We start from the raw sequence: 13,670 nt of genomic DNA on the forward strand, positions 1-13,670 counted from the left end.
TGGTCCAGTGGGTTGCTGGTCACGGATCAGCGCTCTGCGCTGATCCGTGACCAGCAATGCGTCATATCAGTGGTGTCATATCAGTGGTGCCACTTTTTGTCATATCCCTGGTGGTCTAGTGGGCCCCAGGGCCCCAAACCCTCTCCCCACCCCTCGATTTTTTAAAACATTTTTTCTTCACCCCTGGGGGCAGTGATCATCTGCCCCCAGGGGTTCTCTGGCACTGTGGCCCCATGCTTTGGGGCCACAGGGGGAAGGGAGCCGCTTACCTAGTAAGCAGCCCCCCCCCCACGTCACAAACAGATCTATATTGATCCGATGGCACTGCTGCCCGCGGATCGCGCGCCCTGTGCCCGATCCGTGGGCAGCAATGCCACACAATGGGTATCGTTGGAAAGGGGAGGATCTCCCCTTTCCAACGATACCCGCCTCGATCTCCGGCTTGAAATACAGCCGGAGATCGAGGCGGAACAAGAAGGTCTCTTACCTTCTCTCTTCCCCGTAGCAGCCGAAAATGGCTGCTGCGGGGAATTTACTTTCAGTTTCACGCCGACGTGCGTTACGCACGCCGATGTGAAACTGAAGGTAATCCAGCCCCCTGGCAGTGAGGGGGGACCTCCTCCCTCACATAGCCCGGGGGTTGGATTATAGTTTTGCTCGATCCCTGCGTTGCTGGGATCGAGCAAAACAGAGTGCCTAAACCGTCAAGCCGGCTCGTCGGTGGCACTTAAGAGGTTAAGGGCATGTCAGTTTCCCCAAAACAAAGTGAGCGAAAACCCTGCAGAGTGCAGCAGAAGGGTGAGCTCCACTGGCAAAAGTCCCGCTAGGATAGACAGACAACAGCACACAACTGGAGGGAAAATTACACATAAATGGAAATCTTTCCTAACACTTGTCTGCCCAGCTGTAAGGCGCGTTGCACAGCATGTAATATTGAACAGGACCGGCCGTGGTCGTGCGCTAGCAGAGGCACTGGGGCGACAAGACAGCCATTCGCACATACCGCACAGAGAGGGATAGGAAAATTGGAGCCAGGCAGCAGGAGCAATGTCCCGGTAGCATCTGCAGTAGCAAGGCTGTCAGGGCTCGCAGGCACTGCCTCTTGCAAAGAGGACGGGTGGCGTTGCACACCCGGCAGGTCCTGGTAGTGTAGATTTGGATCCAGGGCAGTTTCCTCGTTGCGCCCGGGGGCCAGAGATGGTTTGCATTAGTGTTGCCCGAGTGACAGGCAGGGTACACTACGTTGTTGTGTGCCGGCTGCCGCAGGGTGAGCCAGACCTTGTAGATGGATGCAGCCTCAGCATCTTAAATGGTTAAATAACTGTACGTTGGTGGCTGGTGACTTAAACTTCCAAATTGAACCTTTGGAAAACATAGTTGGTCTTTGGGATGATCAAGATCATGCGTGGGACATACCAGACCTCATTGCCGGCCCCCCAAGAGAATCCATCCATTAGCAGAGGAATCATTTTGTTTCTTACAGGCTCTCCATCTGAGAGCATGCAACTGCCACTTTGCCAAGCACCAGCCGGCCAAATTGATCTTTAATGGAGGACCGGGGTAATCTCTAATCGACTACATTATGATCTCCGGCAATAGATGGAAAATTGTTCAGGATTTCAAGGTTCAAGTCAGACCTGAAAGTGATCATCGCCCTTTGGTCATCAGCATCCTATTATTAGGTGTGGGAGAGGCGGGGCCTGAGCTGATGTGTTAGGACCTAGCTTCATGGAGCTCCCGCCGAAGATCCTGCTTTGATCCTCGTAACAGCAGTTAAGACACTTCAACATCGGAGCCGTGTAAGCTTACAACTGGGAATTGCAGGAGTCCCCCTGCATACCAAGATGGCAATCGCGGCGAGTGACGAGCACTGACAGCAAAGTTTGTGTCAAAAGTAGATTTTGTGTTCAAGAGGCTAGGGGGTGGACTCTAAGTCTCATAAACCCACACCATAAAGGCGACACACTGTTTTTCACCTCCTATCAAGGCAGAGAGGAGACCCTGACCAATCCCTGTCAAAGGGGCGAGCTTAGGCTAAACCAGCACACACACCCCCTTTATCATAGCATAGAGACAGCAGAGGGCAGATAAAGAAGGACAGATTCACCCACTATCCGAATGCTGGCGGAGCACCCTGCTGCAGAACTTTCCATCTTCCTTGCTCCAGACTCCAAAAACTTGGCAAAGCAGAAAGGCCCATTGCATAGCTGAACCATTTTCAGCTAGGCCTCAAACTCCAGAACCAAAATCCCACAATTCTAAGGGGAACCAAAAGTCAACTGGGCTGCGCTGTACTGCTTGCCTGCTGAAAATAAATTTCATCATAACCAAGAAGGGCAGATCCAGTCCAATCCTGTGCCGTGCTGTGACCAGAGTGCCTTGCAGATCCAATCCAGTCCGGTGCGGTGCCCTGCGGTGTCCAGAGCACCTTGACGCTGCCCAATCCGATGTGCCCAGCAGTCTGTCCTAAGACCAGAATCCTGATGGTTCAGTGTAAAAACATATCTAGTGATTATCTATAGAAAGAATTGTGTCACTAGCATATGTACTGTCCATAGTCAATCCCCATCTTAAACCCATCCTATCTTGTATTCAGAACCTATGTTGTTAGGAGTATTTTTAAATTGTCTGAACTCTCCATCCAAACCATCCTATCTTCCTCCGGTACTAGTATTGCTAAGACTATCTTTGCGCTGATAATTTTTTATCTGAAGAAGGCAAGCTCCTCTGCAGGCAGTCACACTGATCAAGTGGCTGTGTTCCTGTGTGGTATTCCTTTATTCATAGTTATCCTCTAGTGTAAGAAATCCCATTTGTCATTTTAAAAGTGCATTCCCGTTTTCCATTCTTGCGCCCATCTCAAAAAAACAACCTCCATTAAAACGTCCATAACTTCCTCAGTTTTTGTGCTAGAAACAAAACTTCTGCTTGTAGCTAACATCCACAGCTTTAAATCGCATCTAAAACCGCATCCTAAATCCTTATGGTTCTCCTGATTATCGCGCAGTGAAAAGTTTGCCGCATATTTTCATTCGGGGACAGTCTGACACGTGTAAAACAGTTTTTGAGTGCTTCCAACTTCAATTTTCAGATTTCAAATTATTTCTTGGTATTAAATCATTGCTAGTGTTTGTGTGCAACTATCCAACGCTGCTCCCATAAAAATTATAACAATTTAGACCATATTAAGTGTTTTTGCCAATCCAAAATAACTTTAAAACCATTCTGACAGCTTGCCACTCAATTCCGTTTTTCTGTTGTGTTACTAGGGGAAATTGGGATTGACATTCTGTTTGAATTATCCCATTCCTGAATACCTGCTCTCTCTCATATCTCTTTACATAGCCTATTGGGGGGTTGAGGGGTGTGCAGGGGGAACCTTTAACCACAGTGCGATCGATATCTCCCCCTCTCCCCCTCCCCCAAAGAGATTATTCATTGTTCCATAACCCCATTGGTTATTGTGTGCCCATTAAAACAGTACGATTATATTTTAACTTTGCAAACCAGCCTGCTTCCTGGTTCAGTGTGACCGGGGGGGGGGGGGGGGGGGGTTCCAAGAGACGGGCATGATAGGAGTGGTATATCGTTCAGAATAAAGAACTTTTAGACAAAAATAAATAAGGATTTCAGTTGTGCATTACACGCTAGGCATTGACTTGGGTGTGCCGGATTGAAATCACTTATACGGCAAGACCCCAGGTTTCTGAGAGACCAATTGAAATTTGGGATAGTGACAACTTTGGGATTCTTTCTCTCCACGGAGGGTCACTGTTCTAAATTACCTTTGTCTGTCCTAATGCTAACCGTCTTTGCCCGTCTTGGCCTGGCCCTCTGTCCAAACCCGCTTGTGACAGCGCTTCAGATCTATTAGCAGTTGGTATTTGGGGCATTACCTGTGTTCCCTTCACTGTTGTGCAACATTTGTTTAAATCTTCTGAAAGGCTTGTCACAGTCCCGTCTAGTGTATTTGCATGTAAGATTCTTCCCTGTACCTGTCATGCGCTCCTCGCGCCTGCCTCCATGGCGTCTATGGAGTAGCTGGCGGCTACACCGCCATTAGAATGTTCCATTCTAGTCTTTCTGTCCCTTTTGTTGTGGTCCCATATTTAACCATGCCCCTTTTTCCTACCTGCGCGTTGCAACCATTCGCTTTTCGCTCCAGGTACTAACGCTCTACTTTTGGGCCTTTTTTTCTCCACTTGTATTTATTGAAACTTTTTCAATGACAACAGGAATATCAAAAGGAAACTGAACCACCACTACCAAGTCAATAGACAAAAAAAGAACCCACACCCCCGCCCCACCCAACCCTCCCCCTGACCCACCCAACCCTCCCCCTGACCCCCCCAAACGATGAGCTACAGAGGAATCAACAGAACTATAAAAGAAAGGTTTCAAAATTACAAAAGTGCACAAGAGGAAGAGCCACATCATTATACCAGAAAAGGCTAAACAGTGATCCCTTTCTATCGGCGAAGTCCCCAAGAACAGCGGAAACATACAGTACAACCGCAGATTAAACCCCCCCCCCCCCCCCCACATTTATACACTCTGGGCAGAGCTCAAGAACAATTAGAGCGTTAAGGCTTTACAGTCCTCACTTACGAATACAATTGTCCAATCCTGTAAAAAGGAAGACATTATCATTGGCGATAGCAGCTAACTTCTCATATGTAAAAATAGTCAAGAGCTTATTAAACCATTCCGCTTTCGTAGGGGCTTGAGGGCACTTCCATTTCTGAGCTAAGGCCATTCTCCCGGCCCTCAGCATCGCCCCCTCCACCCTGGAGAAGGGCGAGTCATTACTCTCTGGTAAGGGGGCACCCAAAAGGATCTCCAGAGGGTGGAGGGAGGGACATGTCCCCAGGATGCCCTTAATCCAATTTAGTAACTCCGCCCAATAGACCAGGATGACCGGGCACTCCCACCACATGTGGAACCAAGTTCCTCTACTAGCACAGGCTCTAGGACACATAGGGGACACGTTGGGATACATTTTAGACAATGTGACAGGAGACCGATGACAGGAATGGAGAATTTTAAAATTATGTTCCATTGCTGTTGTGTAGAGCCTCCCCTTAAAGATAGACCCAAGAACAGAGCCCCATGTAGACTCGTCAATGGACATCCCCATTCTCTCCTCCCACACCTGTCTGAAGGATTGTCTACCCTCTAGGTTAGCTGCAACAAGCACAACATAGATCTTAGAAAGAGACCTTCTCCTGGATCCGGCTTCCACAAAAACCGTTTCAAACGGAGTCAGTGGGCGGGAAAGGGACGTTCCCCAGTCAGCCTTAGAAAGCATGCCCTTAATCCGCAAATCAAAAATGGAAGGGGGATTGTCCGTCAGTACTCCCGATAGTCGAGCAAAGTCAATACAATTCCTCTGGGCAAACAATTGGGCAGCCCTCTCGATCCCCTGGTCCGACCATGACTCTGTTCCTCTAAAGCCTTTGTTCCCTAAGCTGAGTGGAGGAACCCACAAGGAAGAAAGGGGGGGGGAGGAGGAGGCCAAGATGAGAGCAGGTAGTTCTCCCTGTTTGGTTTCCATAAAGCCCACAGAACCGATAGAATCGGGTGGGTCCGAACAGCTACTGGACGAGAGCGTGGAGGGGACCAGAGCAAGTCCCTGACCTTATAAGGGTGAACCTGCACATCCTCTACATATGTCAGTATGTCCTATGGTCATCTCGTAAATGCTCTAACATGACCCGCAACTGAGCTGCCTTATGATACAACTTAAAGTCGGGGAGGCCGAACCCTCCGAGCGCCTTAGGAAGGGTTAGAGTATCAAACTTAACTCTGGCTCTCTTACCATCCCATACAAAGCGGAGAATTCGCAACCGAAGAGACGCAAAGAAGGAGTCTGGGATAAAACAAGGGAGAGAGGCAAAAAGATAGAGAAGCCTGGGGAGGACATTCATCTTTTGATTGAGACCATACGTCCAAACCATGAAAGAGTGAGGGGAGGCCATCTCGACAAATCTTCAAAAAGATTAGCCTGCAGGGGAAGAAAATTTAACTCAAACTCTTACTCTGATCCCTCGGTAGGTTGATGCCCAGATATCTAATACTGACATTCTCGACTCGCATGTCAAGTACTTCCGTCTTACCCTTAATATTCTGGTCCTTCTCGGCCATGGGCATAATGCAAGACTTGCCAGAGATATTAATTTTAAGCCCAGAGAACGTCCCAAAGCAACGAATCAATTCAAACAGTGGCGGAAGGGAAGCATAGACGTCAGTCAAGTACACCAGAATATCGTCCGCGAAGAGGGATCATTTAAATTCATAGTCCTCACACCGCACCCCAGTCACTCCCTCATCAGCTCTGACTGCCGTGGCAAATAATGGCTCCATAGCCAGTGCATACAACAGGGGGTGGGAGGACACACCTAACACGTTCCTGTGGATAGCGAAAAACTTGATGACATACAGCCATTCACTAACACCCGTGCAGAGGGACCGCTATACAAGGCCGAAACCCAAGCACAAAATTTGTCGCCAAAACCCAGCTTCCGGAGCACTTTCACCATATATGGCCACTCGACGCAGTCAAAAGCTTTTTCGGAGTCCAGCGAGGGGAGGTAAGCCTCTGACTCTCGTCTGGACACCTCGTACATCAAGCCCAGCGGTTTCCTGATATTATCAGATCCCTGGCGACCGGGGACAAAACCTACTTGATCCCCATGAACCAAAGTGGGGAGAAACCCAGACAACCTGTTGAAGTTTAGCAAAAGTTTTCACATCAATGTTCAAGAGAGATAGGTCTGTAAGATTGACAAACCGAGGGGTCTTTCCCTTCCTTAGGAATGACTACAATGAGGGCCGACATCATGGAGGGAGGAAGGCAGCCCGAATCTAACGCACCATTGTACACCCTAGCTAGAAATGGGGCTAAAGTGGACCGAAATGTCTTAAAAAAAAAGAATAATAAGACAGTAAACCCATCATCCCCTGGAGCGGTACCATTCTTCAAAGAAGCAATAGCCTCAACCACCTCCTGTGGGGTGATGGACAGCTCTAGGGAGGCAGCTCTCTCTCGGAAAAGACCAGTAAGCGGCATCGAACCACAAAATCGGTCCACATCGGAGCCATCTCCCGAATACTCGGTGGCATAAAGCTTTTCATAGTACATTTCAAACTGCTCTGCAATTTGGGCATCTTCCAACCATTTTCCCCCCCCTCTGATCGATAATGCGGTGGACTCTCCTACTTTTGCAAAGTTCTCTCAACTTCCAGGCCAGAATCTTGTCCGCCTTTTCCCCCTTTTCCATGTACCGCTGTTTCAAAAACGCCAATTTTTTCTCCGTCTGTCCAACAAGGAGCGCAGACAGTTCGCTCTAAGTTTTTGGAGGCGTTCGCGCTGAACAGGACTCATCTGCGATTTTAACTTACCTCCCAGCTGGATAGCAAGAATTTGTTCCCTCAGTTTGCGTTCCTCACTAGACCGGATCCTCTTTCTCCTAGCCCCATTTCTATTAGAACCCCTCTGATGGTAGCCTTAAATGCATCCCACACCCCTCCAATATCAACCTCACCAGTATCGTTCAAAGTGACGTAATCACTGATAGAAGCTAGAAGAGATTTCCGCAGCTCTTTGTCCATTAACAGGGAGTCATTGCATATCCATCGCAATGCTCCATGACTAACTAGGTCATGGTCGGACCATGGGACTGTCTCTACTCTAAAATCTGTGATGTAGTCCCGAACTAAGCAATCTACCAGCACATAGTCAATCCTGGAAAAGGATGATGTAGTCCCGAACTAAGCAATCTACCAGCACATAGTCAATCCTGGAAAAGGACTGATGTACAGAGGAATAATAAGGTAGAGAGGGTTTAGAGTACTACCAGCAGGGTGAGCAACGACCAATCCCAATTCCTCGTTCACCTGGGCAAACATATCTGCTAACTTCTGTTGAGCTCTAAGGTCTGGGCAGGGTCTGGTCGATTTCCTGTCCCTATCTGGGGATAATACCATATTAAAGTCTTCCCCGACTATTATCGTTCCCTCTGCGAAATCTCTAATCTTCCGCCCCAATGCCCGCCAAAACACGTCTTGGCCTTGTTAGTGGCATAAACTCCCACAAAAGTGTACAAATAACCCTTCACCTTTCCCTTAACCATGATAAAACGGCCCTCCGGATTCGTCCTATGTGTCCTGGGAGTGAAATGTGCATCTGTGGAAACCAAAAGAATAACCCCTCTCTTCTTTGTTTCATAGGAAGCTTGGAACAGATAGCGAATTGCCCTGGATTTGAAGACAGGTTCCCTCCCCTTAATCCAGTGCGACTCCTGAACAAAGAAGAAGTGCAGCTTAAGCCTGGTAAACTCTCTCAAAATCAATGCCCTCTTTGTTGGAGAGTTCAAACCTCGCCCATTTAGGGACCCCACTGACAATGAATAAATAGAATCACCCATAAGAACAGCCAAATGCTCCACCCACCTCCTGCTGGAGGCCGACGTATATGCTTAGCTCAGGAACCCTTGTGCACAAAATCCTAACAATGAGAAACTGGTTCAACTTCACAACCTCAGTAGCTCGAACACCACCCCTAGCCCCCAACCCACCCTCTCAACCCCAACACCCCAATCTATGAGCGCCTAAAAAGGGCTGCAACATCGCCTCGTCGAGCCTTCAGGCCACGTTGGATCGCCCCCACCAGGGCAAAAAAAACCTCAAAGAAACCCAGAGCCCCCCGGCTTAAAAAAAAATAAATAAAAAACTAACACACCAATCCGGACATGTAGCCAAACCAAATTTACAAAATCAGGTTCCATGTTACAAACCCAAAATCAACGTCAAAGCCCTCCAACGAGGAACGGGAAAACACAGAAACAGCAGGAAACCCCCAGTCAGGTCCCCGAAAGTCCTGGAGAGGGGGGGGCGTCATTTTTCTATACATCCTGTGTCACCGGACCCGCCGCCGCCCCAGGAACCCCAAGGATTCTTTACGAAAACCCTCACTGGATCCTTCACCAACTGCTTCCTGCTCCAGAGGAGGGTCGCTCAGCCGTTCACTCATTGCCCTCTGGATGTCTGCTTCTGATACAAGAGCATATTTCTCGCCATTAAACTCAAAAGAGAGCGAAAAGGGATGCCCCCACTTATATCGCACTCCTTTGCCCTGCAACCACTTCGTTAGGGGGCCACAAAGTCTCCGGCGAGCCAGTATGAACGCTGACAGGTCTTGATATATGGATATCTATGGATATCTTGGCACCTTTCCAGTCAAATCGGACCTCCCTTGCGGGCCAGCTCCAGTATTTTGCATTTCTCAACAAAGTAATGAAACTTCACCAGGATCGAGCGAGGGTCACCCCTGCGGCCTCCAGCTCTGTGAGCTCTATCGATGGTAGGGACATCAGTATTTTCACCCCCAAATGAAGATCTTATTATTTCCTTGACCTTTTGCCTAATGTCCGCCTGCGTCTCCCCCTCCTGTTCCGGAACCCCAAGGAATCTGAGATTGGAGTGCTGCACTCGATTTTCTAAATCATCCAGTTTGAGCAAAATCTTTTCCTCCCTTCTCTCCAGATCTACAAGACGCAGGTCGAACTGTGTCTCAAAGAGATCGGCGGCGGATTGGTTAGCTTCAAGACCCTGGACGCGGTCCTCCACATATCAAGGGAATCCAGCCTCTTGCTTATATCTGCGCGAAAGCCGCAGATCTCCTCCAACAAAGCCACCATATTACGACTCATATCTGAAGTGTCCATTGTTCCAGGCTGGTTTGCATCCAGCATGGTGGGAATAGTATCCTGAGGGGAAGATCGCCTGAATCTCTGCAGCGCCTGCACCCCAAGCATCTAATTCCAGAGCAACCTCCAATCTGATAGGCACTAGCCCCCCAGATTCCCAGCAGAAATGACACCGGGTTCAGTCGCTCACCTTCTGTACTTCAGGTCACAATGCACACCTCAGGCAGGTCGCCCTCCAGAGCCACGCACTCGGTACCATACAGGGGCCCCCTCCGCTTGCACTAAGCGTGTGAACATCCAGTTCCAGCAGATGGAGGCGAGTGGTCAGGGGACGAAGGAGGAGTGCTGTATCCCTCCTCCAGCCAGCAGGGTATAGGAGCTGAGCAAACGGAACACTCACAGCCAAGAAGGACACCGGCCCGGCTGAGCTATGCAATCTCCCCACAGGTGTAGTGTTCCAATAGAGGGGGGGCGTTGTAGGAGCAACCATCAATATAAACACCACTTCCAGTAGAACTAGGGTCTCGCAGCACCCCTCAGACCCAGGTGGTAAACTTCCAAAGATGATAGAGCCGGCCCGCTCTACTCAGATCGGGGCCCTCTAGGATTATTGGCCGAGCTCCTCTGGGTATAATATGCACCTACCCCACCACGCTGCAACCATTGAATTAAACTGCAGATGCCTTGTTGAACCGGTTGCAGCAGGGTGAGCCCAGTTAAACGTGGAAAAACTGCTCAATTAAAAGGAGAAATGTATTACTGTATGGCAATGAAAGGGGTCAACAGAACGCCACAGCCTGCGGGGCCGCGTGACTCCAGCAGCAGCTTCCCCCGCCGAGCGCGATCTCCGCCAATGCTGGGTCCACGGCACCGACCCGGAGACTCCTGTCCCAGGCCCAGCGGACCCAAAGCGCAAAAGCACACAGTCCGCAGCCAGCAGCCCAGGGGTCCCCCTGCTGTCGCCCGACTGCACTCAACGTAAGGCAAGGGTCCTCCAGAGGGTTGCAACAGGATGCGGCCTACCACAGGCCTCCGCTCCTCCCCAGTCACCCAAAAACGGAGACACTCATCTGGCAGCGATCCTCACGGTCAGGGGGCGAGAGCACTTCGGCACGCTCCTTACTATGCAAGGCCACACAGCTGGGGGAGAGGGGGGGGGAGGGCCGCCATCGAGTCCGAGCCCAGGCACCGGCCAACTGTAATCAGGCCCCGCAAGCGACTCCTCTCAGCGGCCCCCGGATCCACACCTCAGCAGCTCCAGGATCCTCACCTCCCAGGAGTCCAAATCCCACCTTGTCGCTGCCGAGTCCCAAGGAACGAGCCAGAGGACCCGCGTCCAAAGCGCCAGAATCCACCACCAGCGGGTGACAACACAGGCCTTCCGAAGGCCAAATTCCCCAGGTGTTTCCCGCACCAGGGCACCTTGTAGTGTCCAGCCGCCAAATCCGCCTCCTGCAGTGTGGGGGACCTCCCGCTACTGCTCGTCACTACGCTGGGTGGAAGTCTCCATTAGCGCTGTAAAAGACCACAGCGAACCGCAGGCCTCCAACCCTCCCCCACCGCGCGACAGGCCAGGCCCACGCGGGTCTCATAATGGAGACGCTCACCAGGCTCCGAGCGTCTCCAGACACAATACTGCAATCTTCACGATTCCGGCACCGATAAACACCGGATTTCCGCTCTGCCAATTCCTGACGCCGTCAGATGCCTCCAGGGGGGGTTAGGGCTAGGCTAAATGAAGGCTGGGGGGCTCCTAGCTCAAAAATGCAGCGCCCTGGGGAGGAGATCGGCTGAGAAGCGTCAGCACATCTCAGTGCCCCCTGGTGGCTCCCTTTTGTCGTGCCTTGCTTTGGGCTCTCGTTCCCGTTCCTCTTGCCTCCTCCCCCCCCCCTTCTTTTTTTGCCTCCCGTGCTTTCAGCAGCTTGCTCCTTCCCATTTAGAAGCCGGCTTCGGTTGGCTCCTCCCTGCTTTCATTTTATCACTGCTTGCTCCTACTTTCTCTTACCTTTTCTCGTTTACCTGCCGTTTCAGCCATTCCTTACCTTTCCATTTTCTTTCCTCACGGGATTCTGCCTGTGTTCCCCTTTCCTTTTGTTTCTAGCGTTTCGCTACTTTCCTTACCTTTTTCTTTCTTTTGTACCTTCTGCCTCCCTCCTTGCTTTCCCCTCTTTACGGTGCTTCTCTCGGAGCGGTCCCCAGCTTGACTGTTCCGGTATTCCTTCTACAACAGAAGGACCTTCCTCATTTCTAGAGGACTGTCAACAACAGAACACTTCTTGGATTTTCCGTCTGTCTCTTCTCCAATGCTGAAACAGGGAACTTTGCTTGACAGCACCCACAACAGACATCGAAGTTGGTACCTTCCTGCTACAATTCAAACCAGCTACAAGAGGTTTTTTTTTTTTAGCTTCCACCCGAGGACGGCCATACCTCTTCTCACGAAAAAAGCCTCAGAAGAAGAAAGGTCCAAGGCAGAAATCATTCAAAGATTCAGGTGAGGAGGGGGGGGGTGGAGGAATCTGGAAGAGTGCTTTTCACAATCTGAGAGAGCCAGTCCCGACAGTATCTGGGTGGAATTCCACAATGCTTACTGAGGTTGTCCGATCTGTGCCCTTTGCAGGGAAGGTATAGTTCTATCCCCCCCTTCCTGTCCTCGGCGATGACTAATCTAAAAGGGTACCAACAGGTCTTTTTTGGGTGCTCTTTGGTTTGTATAACTTCTGATGGGGATTGGTGGAGCACAAGATTCATTTGCAAGAGGCATAATATTATTCGGAACTGCACACTAAATTTAGGGGTCAACATTGATGCGGGTTGGGACAGGTTTTTACCCTCGCTATCACTACTGCAAATTGTATATGGGTTTGCATCAGCAAGACTGTCAATGTTTATATTGTTGCCCAATAACAGAATCTCTATTTCATTAAGACATTGGCCTCGCGTATAGAGCTCAGTATCTTTGAAATGTTGTTCTTAATTTCGGAGAAACGGGCAGATCAGCCTTCCTTTTGCCCATGATTAGAGCAGGAAATGAGTAAATGGGCTACCACTATACAAATATCGCTTCAAAAAAGAAGGGGGCCGAGAGACCACTAGGTGGACTACGGACTGGGCACTGAAAAAAAACAGAGCAAGTGTTTGTTAAAATAAAAATTAATTAATGCTGAATAAATACCCCGGAGCAGGGAACGCCCGATAGCTAGTGGGGCTGCCAGAGTCCAACTCCCCCACCCTGTGGTTCTGTAGTCCGTCGGGAGCCGGCACGTAACAAGTCATTTTGTTGCCGGACAATACTCCATCAATAGGGTAAATAAAAGAAAGTTCTGATAAAATGTTCAATAGTTAAAACCCTGATCGCGGGTGCATGATGTAGCCGAAGCCTCTGCTACTAGTTCTAAAATGGCATGCCAACAGAATGGAACGCTGCTGCTTGTCTGTCCAGGATCCAAATGGTGGAGGCGACTTGGCAGTGAGGCCGGGGGAGGTGCGGGGGGGGGCTGAGTGTTCTGGAAGTTGTTGTGTATTAGCTGCGGCTAAGTAGCGGTACAGTCAATATGACAGTCAATATAGCGGTACTTACCGCTGATGATGGTATCTCGCGCAGGTGTCTCTGCCCAATCAGCCCCATGAGAACCACTCTGTCCCCACTCAGCACACCGCTCCCCTTACTTCCAGGGAATTCCTGTCGGCAAAACGACAGAGAACCACGTGGAGACAGCACTAAGTGCATTCCACACACATTTCAACCAGCCCAATTTCACAGTAGCACACCAGCAATGGTGTGCAAAGTGGAACAGACTTATTGGTCCCCTCTTATTCCACACAATAAGCTTGTTAAACTCATTGGCCCAAGTGTGCATGGCCAAGTATGTATGAAGCATTGCAGTGTCCTTGTAACTCAAATTCACGCAGCAGTCAGTTTGCACTGTGAATCACACCTGCAAGTTTGCATAAAACTCCTTA

Source organism: Ambystoma mexicanum, chromosome 11, assembly GCF_040938575.1.
Source record: "Ambystoma mexicanum isolate Mex_15411 chromosome 11, UKY_AmexF1_1, whole genome shotgun sequence".
Lineage (NCBI taxonomy): Eukaryota > Metazoa > Chordata > Amphibia > Caudata > Ambystomatidae > Ambystoma > Ambystoma mexicanum.